At 43.5% G+C, this 22,671-nt stretch overlaps 1 long non-coding RNA gene across 1 annotated transcript; it reads left to right on the plus strand.

Moving 5' to 3' along the window:
• Nucleotides 1–3,550: 3,550 nt before the first annotated feature.
• LOC144333618 (uncharacterized) lies at nt 3,551–15,246 on the plus strand. The gene is made up of 4 exons (XR_013402519.1): nt 3,551–3,689; nt 13,455–13,582; nt 14,327–14,483; nt 15,156–15,246. It is a non-coding gene; the product is annotated as an uncharacterized LOC144333618 (long non-coding RNA).
• Nucleotides 15,247–22,671: the final 7,425 nt, after the last annotated feature.

Below are 22,671 nucleotides of genomic sequence, written 5' to 3' on the forward strand. Positions count from 1 at the left end.
TGCCACCATGCCTGGCTACTTTTTGTAGTTTTGGTAGAGATGGGGTTTCACCATGTTGACCAGGCTGGTGTCGAACTCCTAACCTCAGGCGATCTGCCTGTCTCAGCCTCTCAAAGTGCTGGGATTACAGGTGTGAGCCACTGTGCCCAGCCTCATCGCTCAATTTCTGTGGCTTCAGCCTCAGTATGTTAGAAACACAGAACATTCTGTATGGAAATCATGGGGAATCTGCTGTAGGATTAAAGGCAGAATAGTGAAAGAGAGGTGGAAGGAAAGGAGGAACGGAAGGAAAAAGAAGGGGAGAGAAGGGAAAGGAACAGAAGGGAAAGGGGAGTAGGATAGAGGAGGGGAAGCAGTAGAAAGGATTCGTGTTTTACAAACCTCTACTTTGCAGCTGCTGCCCAGCCTAGGTGGACTTCTTCACATGTCTCTAGACTGGCATTCCAGAAATTGTCCTCATTCTCACGAGGACAGCAGTAACCCCCTCATGGGGTTGTTGGGACCAGGTGGGACATGCATTAATGGTCTTTTGGGAAAGCTGTTGTGATTCTGGGAATACCAGGATTTCTCCCTGGAAGGAAGGGCTCCTTTCAACAGTGAAGCCTTAGACAGCCTCACAAACCTGAGGCCCACGGAGATGGTGTGACTTGCCCAAAGCCACACGCTATGTAGAAGCAGGCAGGAGGAATGAGGACCCAAGCTATAGACTCATCACAATAACACCTTGGGTTGGTGATTTGGTGTGGCCTCCCTAAAAGACAAAATGACAAGGGAACTCTGGGGCCAGCCAGCCATGCCGAGACAGCCAGACCCGGGAGCTCAGCCTGCCCACTGGTGTTGCGGCTGTGCAGCTGGCCTTCCCCATGGGTTCCCTGGGACTGGCCTGAGACAGAATTATGAGGTGGCAATGTTGCCTCTTCTGTACCCCCAGTGAGCTACCCACATCCGCCTGTTCCCTATTCTCCCATCAATCTTTGCCTTAGAGATATCAGTTATTCGTGCCTTTGGGAGAGTTTAGGCCAGTTACTCCTCTGGGAGGCATTTGCACAGGAAGCCTTCCTCTGCATTTCATTCCTGCCATTGTTGTGAGCCTGGGAGAGCAGCCTTAGGGAGGTCCTCTGTGTAAGGTGCTGGGCAGGAGGAAGGTGAAGGGCAGGTGATCTCTGAGAAGCAGTAAGAGGCCCTGAAGCTCCCAAGCCCGGCTTCCCTGTGGCTCCCCCTTCTTCCTTCTCTCCTGCCTGACCTCATCAACTTCCCCTCAAACAGACCTGGCAGCTGGAGACCCTCAGAAGGCTGGGTCTGAGCTCTTAGCATGCAGAGGGGGAAGGGAGCATGCAGAGGGGGAAGGGAGCCGGCAGAGGGGGAAGGGAGCTGTGGGAGTGTTTCTGTTTCTGGAAGGTTGGTTCGGTTGGGAGCTTCTGACAAAGGACGATGCATTGTATTCCATGGCTTCTCAAAGAAAGGCCGCCCTACAGGCAGGCTGGTCACCCAGGAACAATGAGGTTGTCACCCTGCTTTTTCTGTGGATCAGCTGTTGGAGCAAAAGCGCGGGAAGGTGTTGGCAGCATACAAAGTGATTTCCAAAGAAAGCCTTCACTTCGCATTTCCACGTTCACAACAGTAAGCCTGTTTCAAGAGAGAGCCTCTTCGCTTTGCAAATGTGAATTTCTTGTAGAGAAACTTCCAATTTGTCAGGTCCCTTCATTCTGGGTATCTTCAGTATTTTCAAGGAATTTTTAAAAATTGGCAAATATTTACTGAGCATCTAATACAGGCTACCTATCATGGGAACCCAAAGGAGGGTGAGACAAAGGAGGTCCACAGGCAGTGCCTTCTCCAGCGGAGCCGGGAGGCCAGAAGCCCCTGGAGGGGGTGCTAAGCCGCAGGCCTGAAGCCTTGCAGCTCTGAAGCTCCAGAGCCAGGTGTCTCCCTACTGCCTCCACTATGGGGAATGGAGATGTGAGGTCCTGGAACTCAGTTGCATCCAACCCAATTTCTTCAGGCCTAGCCAGGGTCCAAGCTCCAAGGCTAGGCCTGCGGGGTCCAGTCAACTCAAAGACCTGGAATCCCAGACAGACACGGCTCACTCACTCACTGAGCTGCCTGGGGACACCACTGGCATTTAAACCACGGCTACCTCATTGTGAGTTGCTTATGCTAGGCTTCAGTGTAGCTTTCCTTTGGATTAGAAATCCCATGAAGGCAAGACTGTGCACAGAAACAGGTGCACTTCAGAACTAACGTGCACAGCTTCCTGTTTTGCCTGCAAAGAAAGGAAACTTTCTTTTCCCTCCATATATATTTTTTTAATTTGCACAGTATCGGTTTCCATCTTAGAATCTGCAATTGTTTTAGCCTCAGAATAGTCTTGTACTCCTTGAAGTCCCTGGAGCTTCCCAGAAGCCTGATTCTCCTCCTCAGTTGGTAACTGGGACGGGAGATTTGTTACGTGGAGTCTATGATGGAACTTACATGAACGTGTTGATGTCTGTGCTCCAGAATCATTCCAGAACAATGCCCCGGGCCACTCAAGCTTAGGTAGCAGGACAGGTGGTCCTGGGGAGGGTGGCAGGCCCTTCAGCTCATACCTGCTGCTGGTGCTATGCGGCCATCACACCAGTTCTTCAATAAACAGCTCCTCAAGTTGCCCTCCACACATCTTTCTCAATGACATCATTATCTTTCCAGTGACAGTGACAGGAATTTGGAACCTGGGAGCTTCTTAGCGTCTCCTTCTCACACTCTGCCTCTGAGCAGCTGGGAATCCTGACCCCTCCATTCTTCTGCCTGCTCGCCTCCCTGAGCCAGGGCACTGAGTCAGCATTCACGGCCTGTTAGTGGCTTGCAAAGCAGAGCAGATGGACAGACGTGCTTGGGCAGCCTATTGATCAGCCCTCGGTGTGACCTGCCCAGACCTGGTTCTGTTCCAAGCACTGATCCTGTGGACAAGGTGTGTGCAAGGCCTGGAAAACAGCAGTGGACAAGTGTGAGGTGCTGGACCAAGTCCCTTGAGGAGAGCAGGGCCAGGAGGACTCTGGTCAGAGCCCCTCCCCATGCTGTCTTGAGGTGTCCCACTGGCTCACAGGAACCTCCTGGGCAGGAAATGTCTGTGTTTGACCCTGCAGGCCTAGCCTTGGAGCTTGGACCCTGGTTGGGCCTGAAGGAATTAGGTTGAATCGAACTGGGTTCCAGAACCTTACATTTCCATTCCCTGTAGTGGGGGGCAGGGAGGAGACCCCCGGTTCTGGAGCGTCAGATCTGCAAGGCCTCGGTCCTCTGGCTCAACACCCCCTTGAGGGGCTTCTGATCTCCTGGCTTTGCTGGAGAAGGCATGGCCTGTGGACCTCCTGCATTCCTGAGGCAGGCTGCGTGGCTAGCATTTGGAGGCTGGTGGAGGCTGACTGATTCCTAACCAAAGACGCTGTTGGTGTCTTCCGATGGAACATGCCTTTCTTTGCCTACTAGGTGTTATTCACAGGGATCCTTTAGTTAAGCAAATTTGCCTAGGCCCCCTGTTGGGTCATATTTTTCTTTTTTTTTTTTGTTTCAGGAGTCCTTAATTCCCCTCAGCACTGTTTGAGGTGAGCAACTACAACTACACAAGACAAAGACGAAAGACTTTTTCAGCTCAAAAATCCTGTGATTCTTTGATTCTAAGAAGAGATTTTCTGACAAGGAGTTTGCCTAAGGTAAGAGAATCCTGACTGCCCAGGATATTACAGTCACTAGGTGGTTTCCTGGGCAGGCCGGGCCCCCGCTGGGACCCCACACGTTAGCTCTTTTTGGGAGGGAGGCCAGTTCTTAAACTTCCTCAACACCTTCCTTCCCGCAGTGTCCACACGGCTTGTGTCTCCTCCCAGTTGCCGGCCTGCCGGCATGTGGGCTGCCTGTGGAGAGGGGCCGTAGGCCTGTGTTGTGAATGACGTCTGCAGGGCATGGGGTTGACTTTGAAGAAGGTGTGATCCTAAGTTGTGTTTGACCTGAGCTCCTGTCACCCCTGAAGGCAGCAGAGGATGTCCTGTCGGTGACCCAGGAGGACGGCTTCCTGAGCCCATTGCACAGAAGGGCTTTCGTGATTGGTTTGCCCTGCTGTGAGTTTTTCCCCTACCTTTGAAGGCCTAGATTGGGTTTCCCATTTCGTAGCCCTTTGGAAGGGCCAATGGCTCCCCATTTGACAGGCTGCCCTGAGCAGCAGGTCCTCCGTTTAGACTCAGGCTGCCCCAATCCCAGCTCTGATCTGACTCTTAGCTCTGAGACTCCATTGAGTCCCTGGGCCTCAGGGACCCTGTTCAGGCTTTGCTGATGGTGGCATCAAATGATCTCTAAGCCACCTCCACGCTGGCTCTGACTAAGGCAACTGGTGATCTTGTCTTGCTGTTTGCAGTATTTGAAGACAAAAACCAGAACTTGTGCTGCATTCTCAAGAAAGACGAGACAACCGTTCCTGTACCTTACTCTTACTCTTAGATATCTGTATGAAGAAGTCCTGATGGGTGCATGCAAGCTAGGGAGCATCAAGGCTCCCATAGCATGAGCGCCAGCTGACCCCTGACCTTGTTGTCATCTGTTTCTCTGTTCGTGGCTCTGAAATTCGGGCAACCTGAGCCAGCTCATGTGTTCCTTACCCTTGTGCTTTTGCACTGCCCATCCCCGTCCCCTAGAACTCCCTCCAGTACAGTCTGCCCCACCTCATCCCATCCCATGCCATCCCATCCCACCTCACTCCATCCTACCCCATCCTACTGCATCCCACCCCATCCCATTCCATCCCAGCTCACACCACCCTGGCCCATCCCACCTCACCCCATCCCATCACCCCATCCCACCCCATCCCATCCCATCTCACCTCACCCCATCTTATCCCATCACCCCATCCCACCCCACCCCATCCCATCACCCCATCCTACCCTATCCCAGCCTTTCCCATCCCACCCCATCCCATCCCATCCTGCCCCACACCAGCCCTTCCCACCCTGTCCCATCCCATCCCATCCCACCCCATCTCACCCCATCCCACCCCACCCCAAGGTAGGTGTTCTTGGGCTGCTACTGAACTTCTCAGATTCTGTCTTCTCACTTATAAAAGGCAAATTGGCAAGGTCATCCCCTTTTGCAGGTAAGTAAATGCGGAGGACATAGTCCACGTTAAATAAATGACAGCGACTGCTCTTTTGCTGGTTGTCATGCACATGAGCAAGGCAGTACCTGTTCTCCCCACCAAGGACAATCCAACCCTGCTACCCAGGTCCTGCTCATGTCCTGAGCTCCTTCTCATACCTGCCACCGGATTTGGTTTTATATCCTACCTGGGCTTCAAGGGAGATAATTTAAAAAATCAGATTAGGTAAAATTGGAGTTGAATGATAATGGTAACTTCTCAGCTGCTTCAACCTCAGTTTCTGCCCTTTTTGAACTTGCCAAGGGGTGGGGGTGTCTTAACAGGCCCGCTCTGTGACTGTTACCACTGTTCCCATTTTAATGCAGCTATTTGTGTACTAGGTACCTCTCTCCCATGAAGCTGTGAACTACTTAAAGCACAGTGAGGAAAGGAAGGAAGGAAGGAAGGAAGGAAGGAAGGAAGGAAGGAAGGAAGGAAGGAAGGAAGGAAGGAAGGCAGGCAGGCAGGCAGGCAGGCAGGCAGGCAGGAAGGAATAATTAATGAATAATACTGCATTCAGGAAACTAGACTCAGTATTTTCAAAGTGACTCATACCCAGCCATCCTCTCCTTTGCCAGTTAGCATTGATAATCTTCAATTGCTCAACCACTTGTTTCTTTTAATTTTAACAATCTTACAGCTGAAGCTATCTAAGATTTATTCAGGAGAATATATTTTATAACACTCCCTTCTTCCTGTAAACATTGAAGGAAGGTTCGTGATATAGATGCTTGGCTAAAATTTGAAGGTGTGAAAGGACTGCTCTGTTCCTATTTATGATGTGGGAATGACTTTCCTTCACCACCAGCCTCGGTGGAATTTAATGACTGACCAAGAGGGAAGTAATTCATTCTTTCTGTCATCCTATTTTATTCCCCTGCCCCCCTTCCTCATGCTCTCTTTTCCTGCTCAGTTCCTATTATGATCTTTCTTTGTCAAAGATGTTTCTCATGATTAAGTGCTTATATCTTCTTCTCTCCAGCATATTTGTTTGGGTAGATTTAGGACAGATAAAAAAGCTGAAAATTGCCTGGTTTCTGTTTTCTCTAGAGGGAAAACCCTGAAAGATTTTTAGCTTATGGCATTTGATCAGTTTCAACCACTGTAAGATTCTCTGGCTTTTAGTTCTATAACCCTCCAGAAGTCTAGATCTTTTTGATATTAAAGAAAACATGCAAATTTTGAGTGAGTTACCGAGTTCCATCTAATTGTTTCCGTTTTCCAGAGACTAAGGACAGAGGACCACTGGGAAGGCACATAAGGAAACAAAAGGGACTTTGACCCAGAGACTGGACCCTGAGTCTGTATGAAAGAGGAGGTGATAGTGTTACTAAGAATTTCTTGCTTTGAGCTAGTTTCATTCTGGGTGAAGTCTGTACTTGAAGTTCCTCTCCTAACCTAGCGATGGTTACAGGTGGGGCCAAAGTTAATGGAGAACCTGGACTAACAGCCTCACCACCTTGGGTCACTTTCAGTAACCACCAGGCCTACCTGGAAGTGCAACTCTGGGTCATGTGGAAGTGAAAACTGCAGTGGTAGACATCCAGTCTCTATTCTGGGGGCTCTGACTTGGTTCTCCGCTCACCTATCAGAAGGGCTGGCTTGGCATGGACTTATTTAGTGTCTTTCTTTATGGAAGTCAAAAAGCCTTTATATGTAGCCTTGTCTTTCATTTGTCCCAAGAAGCTCTATTGGCATTAGAAGCAAAGATATCTGCAACTAAAGTTTTCCATAACTTGCATTTTTGTCCCAGGTTTTATGGCCCTTAGCAGAACATTGCTGAGTCCTGCTCTTACGGCCAGAATACCAGAGTCTTAAAATCTGAGACCAGGGGCTTCTGATCAGGTAGGCTTGGGCCCCTGGCTCAAATCTTACCTGCTTTACCAGCAATAGATAACAATTCCTGCCCCCTTTCTCCTCTGTCCTTCAGCAAGGGCAGGAGCTGAAGTTGAAACAGCTGAAAAGCTACAAAGAGTAGTCAACTGCTGTTTTTCCCAATTCTGTTTTTCTGATTATCTCTTCTGAGGTCCAGTTAAAACATAATGCAGTTTCGGTCAATTCTGCTTCTAAATCTCAGCCGTGAAGGAACCAGGAAGGTGCTCAGTAGCCACTATTAACAATTGTTCCTTACAACCACATGGTGGCACTGTTGAAGACCTGTCCTGCACAGCCTGGTGAACACACATCCATTGTATTGATGCCTTTGTTTTATCCATTTCTGCATAAGCTGAGATTGTGGTCTATGGGTGGCCTCCCAGGGTGCAGTTCCACAGTTCATACAGATAGGCTTAGCCAAGCTTTCCTTGCCACAGGACACAGCGCTTGGTTGGCTATGTTTAGGAGTTACCAGCACAAGCTATGCCAGGAGCAGCCCTTCTCAACAAGACTTCAGGCCTTATATTGAGTCCAAGCCAGCAAATAGACTCTCAGTGACTTCCTGGTGAATTCCTCTTGGGAATCTTGGGACAGGGACACTATTAGTCTTGACAGATTCTCAATTTTGAATGTCTGGGTCTGTCTTTTTTTTCCTAATAGGCTTTTGGCTTCTTCTACAAATTTTTCACCTCCCATCTTCTGTGACCAGTTCTTCATACCCAGGGGAGGAGATATTTGCTTTTGTTCTAATATGAAATGTTCATTAGATCACCAACTCCTATCCATCACTGCAGCCACACTTACACGACACTTCTTTGTCAGAATGGATGTATCAAGTTGCTTCAAAACTCATCTTCTTTGTTCAATGAAGAGTCAAGTGGTTGGTGAGGAGCAAATAGTTTTTGGCATTCAGCTACGAAAGACTCACAACTACTTTAAAAAATTTTTATTTTTAATTTTTTTTGAGACGAAGTCTCACTTTGTTGCCAAGGCTGCAGTATAGTGGTGCAATCTCTGCTCACTGCAATCTCCACCTCCCAGGTTCAAGTGATTCTCCTGCCTCAGCCTCCCTGAGTAATTGGGATTACAGGTGTGTGCCACCATGCCTGGCTAATTTGTTATATTTTTAGTAGAGACAGGTTTCACCATTTTGGCCAGGCTGGTCTCGAACTCCTGACCTCCAGTGATCCACCCGTCTTGGCCTCCCAAAGTGCTGGGATTACAGGTGTGAGACACCGCACCTGGCCACAACCATTTAGAAAATTGTTTGAATGTAGCATTCATGATCTGTGAGCTATGGAAGCTTTAATTTCACTACAAACTATTCAATATAAGAAAGTCTCGCTAGTTATCTGGGCACAGTGGCTCACGCCTGTAATCCCAGCACTTTGGGAGGCCAAGGTGGGCGGATCATCTGAGGTCAGGAGTTCAAGACCAGCCTGGCTAACATGGTGAAACCCCCGTTTCTACTAAAAATACAAAAAATTAGCCAGGCATGGTGGTGTGTGCCTGCAGTCCCAGCTACTTGGGAGGCTGAGGCAGGAGAATCACTTGAACCCGGGAGGCAGAGGTGAGATTGCATCATTGCACTCCAGCTTGGGCAACAAGAGTGAAACTTCGTCTCAAAAACAACAACAACAACAACAACAACAACAACAACAACAACAAAAAAACAACAAAAAAGTCTCACAGGTCATTTACTGGTAAATTGACCTATATTTCTAAAATTCGAAAAGTGGTTTCTAAAATGTAAGCAATTTCTTTCAGAAAAATAAGTTCTTCAAAACTTGGGGGAATATATTTTAAATGATTTTAAAATTTCTATTATTAAAAAGTAATCTATGTTAAAAATAATTTTCAAAAAGGGTTAAAATCATGACTTATACAAACACGAATGAATGACTAGCAAAGCTTTACTTTAACTCATTTATTAATAAAAGAACCAATAAGATATTACTACCAGTTCAAAAGCGAATTTAAAATATACATACATAGGAAATCAGAGACACTTTAGTGAATTTACAAATAGATGCAAAACTGGTCAATAACCCCAGAGAAATAATCAAGTGCATCACCACCAAACAAAATTTGCATTTCTGTGGACACAAATCACCTGCATTACTATCAGTTTTCTACAGTTTACAGTTGTAAAATAGCTCAAAGACAAGGAAAGTTAGTGAAAACTTGGAAGGGTGAACTAGGCAAGACAGACTACAGTCTTTTTTTTCTGGTCCATTTCAAAGTCTTACACAATTTTTATAGACACTTGCTAGATTCTAAGTTCAAAGAAGGCATAATGGATAGCTAGTAGAACATTTTAACAATGATCTCTTCCTTTCACCTTATGCAAAAATTAACTCAAGATGGATTAAAGACTTAAATGTAAGACCTAAAAACCATAAAAGCCATAGAAGAAAACCTAGGCAATACCATTCAGGACATAGGCATGGGCAAGGACTTCATGACTAAAACACCAAAAGCAATGCCAACAAAAGTCAAAATAGACAAATGGGATCTAATTAAACGAAAGAGCTTCTGCACAGCAAAAGAAACTATCATCGGAGTGAACAGGCAACCTACAGAAGGGGAGAAAATTTTTGCAATCTATCCATCTGACAAAGGGCTAATATCCAGAATCTGCAAGAACTTAAATAAATTTACAAGAAAAAACAACCCCATCAAAAAGTGGGCAAAGGATATGAATAGACACTTCTCTAAAGAAGACATTTATGCAGCCAACAAACATGAAAAAAAGCTCATCATCACTGGTCATTAGAGAAATGCAAATCAAAACCACAATGAGATACCATCTCATGCCAGTTAGAAAGGCAATTATTAAAAAGTCAGGAAACAACAGATGCTGGAGAGGACGTGGAGAAATAGGAATGCTTTTACACTGTTGATGAGAGTGTAAATTAGTTCAATCATTGGGGCGTCAGTGTGGTGATTCCTCAAGCATCTGGAACCAGAAATACCATTTGACCCAGCAATCGCATTACTGGGTATATACCCAAAGGATTATAAATCATTCTACTATAAAAACACAGGCACACATATGTTTATTGTGGCACTGTTCGCAATAGCAAAGACTTGGAAGCAACCCAAATGCCCCTCAATGATAAACTGTATAAAGAAAATGTGGCACATATACACCATGGAATACTATGCAGCCATAAAAAAGGATGAGTTCATGTCCTTTGCAGGGACATGGATGGAGCTGAAAACCATAATTCTCAGGAAACCAACATAGTAACAGAAAACCAAACACTGCATGTTCTCACTCATAAGTGGGAGTTGAACAATGAGAACACATGGACACAGGGAGGGGAACGTCACACACCAGGGCCTTTCTGGGAGTGGGGGGCTATGGGAGGATAGCATTAGGAGAAACACCTAATGTAAATGACGGGTTGATGGGTGCAGCAAACCACCATGGCACATGTATACCTATGTAACAAGCCTGCACATTCTGCACATGTACTCCAGAACTTAAAGTATAAAAGTAATATAAAAAAACAATGATCATAATTGATTTTAGTGCCCAAACTTTAAATTAATGGATAAGTAATCAAAACAGAAATTTCTGATATGCTAATTTCAGATTATTCTTAGCCACTCTCTTGCTACATTCTTTGTGGTTTTCTTTGTGGTGTACTAGAAAGCGCACTAGACTTGGAGATGGAGGTTGTATTCTCAGAGGCATGATTTACTTGTTGACGTGGCTTTTGTCAAGTTAACTCAATCTCTCTGAGCCTCAGTGCTCTCCCTGGAAAATGGGGATGCTTATTTACTCTACAAAACTCACCATATCACTGCTTAGCAGATTCAATGAGAGGATGCATGGTGATGAGCCACAAAGGTATCCCTCCTCCAGACCCTGCCAAGGAGGTCACATTCACACATCACTATCTGTTCTGCAGCTCCACTTCGACGTCCTAGAGTCATCTCAAAACTAACTAGGCCAAAGCTCTTCTGTTGATTCCCACTTTCATCCCTCAAAACTTATTTTGTTTCATGGCATCACCATCCACCCAGTTTCTTAGTCCAAAAACCCAGGGTTCATTGAGGATTAACCATTTCCTTTACCCCTCCCATCTAATCTAACACCACACCTTATTGGCTTTACTTTCAAAGTATCTTTCAAGTCTCACCATTCTCACAATTTCCAATGTTACCACCCAAGACCAAGCCAATGCCAGCTATTCCCTGGACTTTTCCATTATGGTCTCTTAATCTTGAGTTGGTCTTTCTACAACCAGTCTTTCCCACCTAAATTCCTTTCCCCCAAAGCAGCCAGAATGACCTTCTAACACATGTATATCACAGCATATCACCCCTCTATTAAAAATCTCCCAATGGATTTATATTGCATTCATAATGAAGAGGAGCCGAGCGTGGTGGTTCACGCCTGTTATCCCAGCACTTTGAAGGCTGAGGTGGGCGGATCATGAGGTCAGGAGTTCAAGACCAGCCTGGCCAGCATGGTGAAACCTCGTTTCTACTAAAAATACAAAAAGTTAGCCAGGCATGGTGGCAGGTGCCTGTGGTCCCAGCTTACTCGGGAGGCTGAGGCAGGAGAATCACTTGAACCCAGGAGGCAGAGGTTGCAGTGAGCTGAGATCACACCACTGCACTCCAGCCTGGGTTATAGAGCGAGAGTCTGTCTCAAAAAAAATAAATAAATAAATAAAAAAGGTGAAATTCCCCCACGCCTCAAATCTTAAACGGACTACCTCATGTCCTAAAAGAACGACATGTCCTCATGTCCTAAAACAACTACCTACCGTGCCGTCCAACTCTCTGCCCTGGCGTCTTTGTTTCCCTTTGGCTGCCTGGCTCCAGTCACTCTGGCCTTAATGTTCTGTACTGGGCCGTGCCCCTTCCTGCCGCAGGGTTGTTGAATTTGCTGTGTCCTCTGCTGAGAACATTTCCTCTGAAGATTCAGAACTCAGATCAAGTTTCACCTTTTAAAGAGGCCTTCCTTGGCCATTATGGTAGAATTTTCTATTAGTTTCGTCTAGCTCTCTGTCTTTAGATGCATCTTTTTCTTTATCCTCTCAGTCCATTCTGCATATCTGAACCCTTCCCCTTCTCCCATTGGGTTTTCATCTGTTTTCCCACCTCTTCTCTTACTCAACAGACCTCGCAGAGCACACCATCACGCTTGCATATTGCTTGTGGTTTTTACTGAAATAATTTTGTTTGTCCATTCCTACCTTTAAAGGCAATGAATAAAATTATTTCTATTTATTTGCCTCTAAAAAGTGAGGCCCACCCAACGCAAATTGATTTGAACACATTTACAACTCTCGCTGTATGTTTCTGTAAGTCTATGGCTCTTAATGGAAAACCACCACCACCACCTTGAGGCTCTTCGTTGGTGTTTTAGACACAGGCGTTAGTTCTTGTCCCTACAGTAAGAAATTCTAGAACGGTACATTTCCATTGTTAGTGGAAACATGGAACGCAAAGTGTTCTATGAAAACAGGCTTCGGCTTATATTCATAGGTTCTTGGATTTGGTTTATTTTCCTTTACTCATCATTGCACTGAAAGACTTTCTTTTACATAATTTTTTTATCCCCCAGGGAAGATAAAAAATTTTCTCGTGATACACATGAATTTTAGAATCCTTGAATAATTAGAGAAATCAGGTGAGCTAAACGTACAAGTCATTATAAATTTTGTAGAAAAGTTTTACTTTAGAAGAACTTTGTGCCTAAATGTTTCTACCCATAAAAAATTGGTTGAATCAAAGCAAACAACTAAGAATGAAAATGGACAGTAAACAAAGGTGAACGTGGGTTAATGGGGAACACTCACTACTACACAAAGTTTCTAAAACATGTGCTTGCCTGCAATTTCTGCAGGCTGCTACTTCTAGTGTGAAATGTGCATGTCCCTCCCAGAGTCTGCCCCTTATCATATTATAAAGTGTAAACATGCTTTTAATTCAGTTAAATGATCTTGCTGTATAAATTAGCCTGGTTTGCATTGACCACGCAATATTCTGTAATGCAGAGCTTGTGTTCTATGTGGAATAGAACCCTTTGTACTGCTCCAAAACCAAATATTTAATCTGTCACTCTAATCTTGGATATTTGGGATCTTCTCCATATATATCATGAGATATTCTTCAAAAGAATAAGCTATTGTTTCACTACCAAGAGGTGAGTGCATTTTGAAATCCACTGGAACCTCACAGGTATTGAATCTCTTCTGTGCAAATTTGGGTGTGGACCATGGAAACTTGTAAGTCTACAGAAACTAAACCAGAGCAGGTTTTATAGTTGGGCCTAAAATACAGTTCCTAGGGTTCACTTTAAAAATATTTTCAATTTTTTCCTGGATTTTATGCAAATGTTTTGTTGTTGTTTGATTTTTTTTTGGTCTACACCTGGGTTTAATTCCTCCACTATTAGGTACTCACTGTGCTGTGATGGTTTGAATGCAGGCTTGGCCTCCTCTCCAGCCTGTGACTACTGGGAAGACAGTGCACCTGTCCTATTCACCTTTGTATCTCTGGGGTCTCACTCAGGATTGGGCACAGGTACGTCTTGTAGTACATGTTCAGTGAATAAATGATAGTGCATCTCAATGATCCATGGTTTAGAGGCCAGCGTGGACATTTTGTATTTCAGTACTTAATCAAGTTCAGTCTGTGACCTGGGAAGACCCACAGTAGTAGTAATATTTTCCCTGTGTTTTTGGTTACGACATGTTCATGTTGCTATTTATGTTTGGAAAATGTCCAAGGTTGCCACTATAATGGAATCACTTTCATTTGAGAATAGACTGAAGGTTGGATAGAAGATAGGATGAAATAGACAATGCCATGGGGGCGCTGATAGAGTGAAAACCGTGAGAGCTCACTTAGGCTAAAGATCGCACAGTTACCCTTCAATCTGCCCAGACCTCAGGTGTGCTTCCTGCATCCAGCTGTCTTGTACTCTGTCATGCCCAATCCACAATCCCTAAGGATTAGACTGCAGGACTTGAAGGAAGGAAGGATAGAGGCAACTATGGTGGAGTGTGATCACTTGGCTTGTAATCAGAGGCTACAGAACCAAGATTTTGGACTTTTAGTCATGCAAACTTGAGCCCTCAGCAAAACAGGAATAGTACTGCTGAATTCAGAGGTTTTTTTTGTTGTTGTTGATTAAGTAAAATATTACAAGCTGGAGAACAGAGGCTCTGACCAGTGGCCAGGCAAGGTGATGGGCCTTACGTTTTTGTTAGCTGTTTTCTCATTTTCTTAATGAATGTTGTATTTATTCTTCCACAAATTCAATAGTGCTTGCCAAGGACCTGCTATGCGCCAGGGGCTGCTGGAGCTGGGAACCTAATGATCGCAGTGTCAGCCTCTGCCAGCCTTTGTGTGTGTGGCAGGGGTGGTTTTGAGTCCCACCATCTTCCATCCCTGATGCTTGGAGAACCTGAGGACACACAGGGTAAGTGATAGCCCAAATTGGGAGGAACCCTGACACCGGGTCTGAGAGCCTCCTTCAGAGAAGCTATTTGTAGCATCTCGGTGATTTAGCTCCCAAATCTTATTAAAAAATGAATGGATCAGTCAGGTGCTATGGTTCTCACCTGTGATTTCAGCAATTTGGGAGGCTGAGGTAGGTGGATCACTTGAGGTCAGGAGTTCAAGACCAGCCTGGCCATCAGGGCAAAACTCACGTCTTGACAAAATATACAAAATTTAGCTGGGTGTGGTGATGCACACCTGTAATCCCAGCTACTAGGGAGGCTGAGTCAGGAGAATCGCTGGGACCCGGGAGGTCGAGGTTGCAGTGAACCGAGATTGTGCCACTGCACTCCACCTTGGGCAACAGAGCAATACTCTGTCTCAAAATAAATACATAAATTAAAAAAAAGAATGAATGGATCCTGTGATCTGGAGTCTAAATAGTGTTATTTTTGTTGACCTCTTACCTGTGTGGATTTCTTACAGATTTGGTAAAAGAATCTTATTCCATCAGAAGCAATCCTTAGCTTTATTTCAAGATTTCCCCTAGTATGTAAACCAGAACAAGACATAGACCTGTGAGATACTATGTGAAAAAGGGTACAATGGTCAAACAATTTGGGGAGCATTTCTTGCTCCATCCTTCTCCTAGAGAGTCCTGGTGGACCTGAGATTTTGGGAAGATGCAGACATGCCAAACCCTAGTGTTGTGTACCTCTGAGGCTGCTACTGGAGTAACAAAGGTAAGGTTATCAATATTTAATTAATTAACCTCTGTGTTGTTTATAAGGAGCATGTATTTTTTTATAAGTTAAATAATCATATAAAATAAAGAAAACAATAAAAAAAGGAGATCAAAAAAGGTTCTGAGAAGTCCTGCCATAAGGAAACCTAGTATGTACCAAATGTTTCCCACCAGGTAACACTTAACTGGTTCTTATACCGAATTTTTTGGGAAGTGTTTTCTTAGGAAACACTTCCTAAGTTTGATAAACTTAGATTGATAAACATCAATCTTCCTTGACTGCATAAATCTCAGAATAATTTAACTTTACAGCTAGAAGTAATAAAACATGGCCCCTATGCCTCACTGCGCTAGAAAATAAAGTGATGCCTGCAGAGGTCATGTGGCTTGCCTGAGGTGATCCAGTGGAGGCCGACCAGAGGCTCCCATCCCCTTTACCAGGAAGGTGAAGCTGCCCACACCTCACTTTTGTTAATAATGACACTGTTAAATTAAGCTAAATTTGGCCTGAGGAGGCCTCCATACCTAGAGTCCCTAGGTAACAAATTGCAACCTAACTTAGTATGTAACTAACTGAAAGCCCACCTTTGAAGTATGCTTTTGTGTTGTAACTGAGTCTCAGCCAATCACAGCAGCGGAGCTTCAGTGAATCCCAGCCGGCCAACTGATCAGACCACGTTCAAATATGGCAAAGGCTGCCTGTAATCAGTCAGGCGGTTTCTGTACCACACTTCTGTTTTCTGTCCACACATGCTGCCTGCGCACTTGCAGAGCAGACAACTTTCTGAACCTCTCTTCTGGTTCCAAGTGCTGCCCAATTCAAGAATTGTTCTTTGCTCAAACTCTGTTGAGTTAATGTATCTAAAGTTTTTCTTGTAACAATACCATTGCCATTATAACAGCCATTAACAACAGGGAAATGTGTACAGGGGATGCTACCAGCTCTGCTGTGTGTATCGTGCTAGGAGCCTTTAACATCTCAAGACTTCAGAAAAGATAAATAATTTTTCAGATCTGGGCTCAGGGACCTGCTGTCACTACCCTGGGCTTTAAGAACATGTTGTCACCCTTTTCTCTCCTGACACTGCCTACTCCATCAGGAAAGGGTCTGGTGAGGGCTGATTTTAGCTCTTCCATGCATGGCTGCTATCCTGAGTCCCTGCTTCCTTGACACGCCTTCCGCCTGGCTTCCTGTAGGTCTCTGTAAGTGGCAGGGAAGCCAGATGCACGGGAAATGATGGACTCTGAGCCTTTCTCCCCTAAGACCCAACAGAACACTTCATAGGGAACTCCTGTGGTTATTAACCAGCTTCCTCTGCCAAATGAGAAAGCCGGCTGCCCCCTCGCACTCTAGGCTCTTGAAAGGTCAGACTTCTGACTCTAAAAGTGACGCAGATGAGACGCTGAAAGGAATGGTGGTTACAAGGGAGGGGACAAGAGGCACAGCTGTATTTCTATGGACACCAAATACAGGGGGGCAAAGCCATAGATTTTGATTTTCACACTCCTTAATGTAAAAAATAAAACAAAACAGAACGCAACTGGCATGCTTGCAAACACAGGGTCTGAAGTCCCTGTGGGAATAACCAGCCAAAGAAAAGCGAATGTGGGAAGGGGGAATGGGATTGTATCAGGCTTCTTCACAATGGGAGGTCACCTCAAATCATTTATAAAAGCCGGCGGGCCCTGAGCACCACGCTGCAGGTGTGATTTATGAGGGAGAGACTGACTATAAATCAAACCCCTTTGTTTTAAGTAGTAGTTTCAGTGCAGCAGATTAATTTACATGCAAAGAGAATGAAAAAAATTGCAATGTATTATAATCTACAAATATCACAGAATTAGATTCCAAATTCGAACAAAGCATTCCCACTGACTCTTTGACCCCCACTGTAGAACAAGTGCTCTTGTGTAGCATTCTTTAGCGGGCAGGGATGAGATAGTGACTGTTTGGGTCTTCAGGTCACCAGGGAGAGTGGTTTGTTGGAATCCTGAGTGAAAAGCTTCAGAGCTAGAGACCAAAAAAAGTAATTCCTTTCGCTGTTGGCGTGACCTGGTGGCCAGACTCTCAGGGTATCTTTGTTAGTAAAAAATCTTGCATTGTCTTCATTTTTGTTACCATATTTGAACTTTGGTATGTTGCTGCTCTTGGTGTTAATATATTATAAAAGAGGGAGACAAGATTCTAGGCCAGTTCTCATCAGCCAATGTATAGCTGGGGATGAGAGAGAAGAGCCAGTTCAACTGATGCTGGGAATTTCCATCATATGTGTATTTGTTCTATTTATTTGGATCTTTGATTGTCCTTACTGTCTTAATGGCTCATGGTTATTTCACATATGTAAATCTCGTACTGCTCAAGAGGTGAAAAACTTCCTGAGAGCAGAGCTGAAATCTTTGGTTCTCATATCTTTCTCAAAATGCCTAGCACTTTGTTTGGGAAAGAATAGATTCTCGGGATGCACTTGTTGATTTGAATCAAATGTCTGTGAAAACGGGAGAGAGCCATTGCCATGAATAATCAGAACCCTAGGGTTATTCAAAGCCCTCATTGCAGCTCTTAAATTTAGCTCTCTTTTCCCTCAAGCCTTTTATCATAAATACCATGAGGGGGAAGGAAAGAGGATTATGATATCATCTCTATTTGCCTCTCCTACCCTCCTGCTGGTACTGAAATGATCAGGAGAGTCGAAAAATGCTCAAAAACCAACAGAAGGGAAGAGATGCAAAAGGCTCAGAGAACCATGCATGAGAGGCTTTGCCTAGAATGACTGAGACAGACTGTCATCTTGTAAACTACTACCTGTTTTTGGTTTGGTGATGATTTTGTACCCATTTGTGTATGCGGTTTTGCATTTGTGTACTTTGGGGTTTCAGGTTGAATTCGAAGTCTATTCTTTCAAGGACGGAAGGGAATTCCTAACAGTGCGCTGACAGTAAAGTTCATGACAAAGGGCATCTGCATGCTATTATTATCGATTTGGGTATTCTTGGATATTTTTATCCTTTTTGCCCCAAAACAAATGATTTTCACTGAATTCCAAATGTTCTGTTTCTACTCAAATTATAGATCATGATGTGAATCTATTAGAGAGTGATATGGCCTAAAGATGGCCTACCGATTGTCAATATGTTCTAGATTTGCATATAGGTGCTGGTAGGCTATATTACCTGTGGGCAGTGCTCAGTGGATTTTAGCTAAGACAGTGGCCGTGCCATAGAAATCCCAGGGGGAAACTGAGGTTGAGCCAGGCGGGTAAAGGGCGAGCCAGAATGTTTCCGGAACTGCTCATTCATTCCTTCATCAACCGTTTATGAAGTACCTTTTGTAGTCCAGGCATTGTAATTGGTGCTGAGAATATAGTGATGAGGACAATGGAATCTACACCCTCAAGGGCCTGGGGCTTCTCAGGAAAGAGAGACTCTGGTAACAGAGCATGTTCAGGGCTATGGCAAGGATACCCCAGAGAGCCTAGGCCCTGTACCAACCAACCTAGTGGAGTTGATGGGGGCATGGAGGGGTATTGGGACACATTTCTGAAGGAGAAGATATTTGACCTACTTTTGAGTGGTTTGTTCTTTAGGCAAAAAGGAGAAAAGGGTGTTTCAGCTATGCAGATAGAAACCAGGTTTTGTAAAGACAATATCTGAGTAAGGTATGTTTTCCAAAATGTAAATATGATACAAAATTAAACCTTCTTTAATTGATATCTTAAAACATTGATTATCGTGGCACATTAGAGGAGGCACTAGGCTGAACTGCTCAAAAGAATAAACTCTGGTATTGTTTTCCAGACTCAATAGTTAGCACTATTGCCTGGCACAGAACAGAGGCTAAGTTCGTGTTTGAGGAAGAATCAGTTAACTCTTAAATTTTTATGTCCTTGATCCCTTTTTAACACTAAACAATTAGTAGTAGAAGAAAATGTAATTGTAGTTTGTAATTTAATGGCTATTGTGGATATAAGGATGACCTTTTTACAATCTCTAGTAAAGTTTACTCTGCATTGTCAAAGCCTATTTTTCTTTGTACACAAATCAGCATGATTCTTCTAAAGTGAAAAATAATTTTGCTAAGTGATCCACTGCCTCGCTGACCCAACGGAAGAAAGCAGTGGTTTTTGTTTTTGAGAATGAACATTTTAAAATAGGAGGAGCCCACAAACTGCGGGTACCCTTTGTGCCACACTCAGAAGTAGGGCACGCATTTCTTGCTTTTCAGACTTCTCACCTACCCACACAAAGAAACCACAAACGGGGAATTAGGACTGAAAGAGTCAAGTGGCGTGGGCTTATCGTCCTCAGCAGGGCCATCTAAGAGGGCACACCACTTTCCAAAAGAACTGAGCTGAGACCCCAACTCTGAAAAACCATCCTAGCTGCACGTCTACACCATTTGCCACGGGCTAGTAACTTGTGCAGTGTTCTGTTAGAGTGAGTTCACTCAGTGTCCTCACAATGGCCTTTTGAGAGGGAGGCTATGATCATCCTTATTTTACAGATGGGGACTTTGGTTAAGAGTTTGCTCAGGGTCACCAGCTTGTCGGTGCCAGCACTGAGGCTTGCGTCCTGGTGACCTGGGTGGCAGGTCCCATGCAGACTCACATTGTTTTGACCCACTGCCTCCCTCCCTCCATTCTGAGGAAGGTGAAATGCCACAAAATGGATAACACAGTCACACTATAATGATGCTAAGATGCTCTGTGGTTAAAAGCAACATAAAAAGATATAAGGCTAAGCTTTTAATTTAAAACAACTTTAAATGTTATAAGAGAATCATGATTAGAATAGGTATTGTTTTTCTCAACAGTTTCCAAGATAGGAATTTTGAGACCCAGAATTTTTAGGAATATTTTAAGGCTCCAAAGATAAGAATCCTTGAGAACTAACTATGGAATGAGAAACACTGCCAGTAAATATATATTTCCTTCATATTGGTCAAAATATATTTTATTTATATTTTGGACCGTTCTTATATACATATGATACAACACTCAAAAGTATAAAGAGAGTACAGTGAAAAGCCGGCCTCCCTTCCATATCCGATTCCCTTCCTTAGAGGCAACCGGTGTGAGAGCTTCCTTCTATAGATATTTTATGCATATGTAAGCTTATGTGTCTACATAGGTTATTTTTTATTTTTTGCTGGGGAGGGCACAAATGTATTTGTTTATTTGAAACTGAGTCTCACTCTGTCACCCAGGTTGGAGTGCATTGGTATGATCTCGGCTCACTGCAACCTCTACCTCCTGGGTTGAAATTATTCTCCTGCCTCAGCCTCCCGAGTAAGCTGGGACCACAGGCACCAGCCACCATGCCCAGCTAATTTTCTGTATTTTTAGTAGAGATGGGGTTTCACCATGTTGGCCAGACTGGTCTTGAACTCCAGAACTCAAGTGATCCGCCCGCCTTGGCCTCCCAAAGTGCTGGGATAACAGGCGTGAACCACCGCTCCCAGCCAGAAATTTACTATGTGTAAATACTTAAGTGCTTTGCTATTTTCACTTTAAATTATATGCTGAAGTTCAATATGAACTTGGTCTACAGCAGCATATTGAATTTCATCAATCTGATCATGAGTTGGAAAAGTGATTGATTTCTTTATATAAAATTTGCATACAGCTATCTTACTAAATTATTTACTGTTTCTGATAGTTTTTCAATGATTTCCTTTTATTTTCCAAGCTAAAAGTCATATAATCTGAATTCCTTTTTCCAAGTTTTATACTTCATATGTATTTTTCTTATTAGCTGGATGACCAAATATCTGTGAAACAGAGTCAGTAGTTGTGATCATGAGCTTTCTTATCTTTTTCTTGACTAAATTGGAAGCTTCTAGCTTTCCTCTGTTAGACAGTCTGACTTTCAGATAACACACACCCACACAAACTAAATATACACAAACACATATTTAATTGGCATTTTAAAATAAATGTTATATTTTTATATCAAGTTGAGGAATCATCTACCTATTACCATATTTAAGAATAATTAATAGAAATGGATATTGACTTATGTAAAATGCCTTTTCCATCACATATGGAGATGATCTTTTGATTTTTCTTTTGATATAATGATTTATATTAATAGATTCAGTGATATTTAATAATTCTTATATTCTGAAATTTATATTGCTTGGTTGTCATATATTGTTCTTTTAATATTTTTGTTAAGGATTTTTCATTGTTCTTCTAAAATGAGATTTTCTTGTTTTGGGTCCTCTTTGTTGTTGTTCATCAATATAATGCTGGCTTTAAAAAGAATGGAGGCTGGGCACGGTGGCTCATGTGTAATCCCGGCACTTTGTGAAGCTGAGGTGGATCACTTGAGCTCAGGAGTTCAAGACCAGCCTGAGCAACACAGTGAGATCTCATATCTACAAAACATCCAAAAAATTAGCTGCGGTGGTGACATGTTCCTGCAGTCCCAGCTGCTTGGGAGGCTGAGGTCAGGGTATTGCTTAAGCCTGGAAGGTGGAGGCTGCTGCAGTGAGCCGTGATCGCGCCACTGCAGTCCAGCCTGGGCAGCAGAGCAAGACCCTGTCTCAAAAAAAAAGAAAAAATATTAGCCAGGTGTGGTGGCGGGCGCCTGTAATCCCAGCTACTTGGGAGGCTGAGGCACGAGAATCACTTGAACCTGGGAAGTGGAGGTTGCAGTGAGCCATGATTGCGCCACTGCACTCCAGCCTGGGCGGCAGAGCAGGACCCTGTCTCAAAAGAAAAAAAAAAAAAAAATAAGAGTCTTTTTTATTTTTTTACCATCTAGAAGAGTTCGAAAGAATGCTGGAGACTTCTGTTTTTTAAAGGTTTGATAGAATTCTCCTGTCAAGCTATCTCAACTCACTGCTCTAGGGGAGGAATTAGCACTTACACAATTCTATTTCTTCTAGAATAATTGGTCTACTTAGAATTCCTAAATTTTTTGATGAAAGTTTTGGTGATTTATCTTTTCTAGAAAATAATTTCCCCTACTCAGATTCTTAGAGTTACAGAGAATTCAGTAAAGTGGTCTCTTATGAATCCTAAAATTTCTCCCTTTATCATGTCTTGCAGTGTTTGTGTATTTTTTATTTGTTAAAATTAAGTTAGAAAATAATTAACTTATATCTTTATGTATTCACTTATTTATAGCTCTTGGATTTATCATTATTATCAGTTTTTAGTTTCCTAATTAATTTCACATTTAATGCTTACTAATTCATTTCTTCTGTTATTCTTGACTTGACTTGATCTATTTTCTATTATTTTCCTTTGGATGATCTGTTCAAATATTTTTAGTTTTTTCTGTTTATTAATATATGTATTTGGGGTTATGGGTGTTTCTCTGAGTTCCACTGTAGCTGTAACCCATTGGTTCTACTGAATAGCATTTTAATTTTTGCTATTTTCTAATTATGACAAATTCCAGTTTTGATTTCTTATTT

This window comes from Macaca mulatta, chromosome 13 (assembly GCF_049350105.2).
Source record: "Macaca mulatta isolate MMU2019108-1 chromosome 13, T2T-MMU8v2.0, whole genome shotgun sequence".
In the NCBI taxonomy this organism is placed as follows: Eukaryota; Metazoa; Chordata; class Mammalia; order Primates; family Cercopithecidae; genus Macaca; species Macaca mulatta.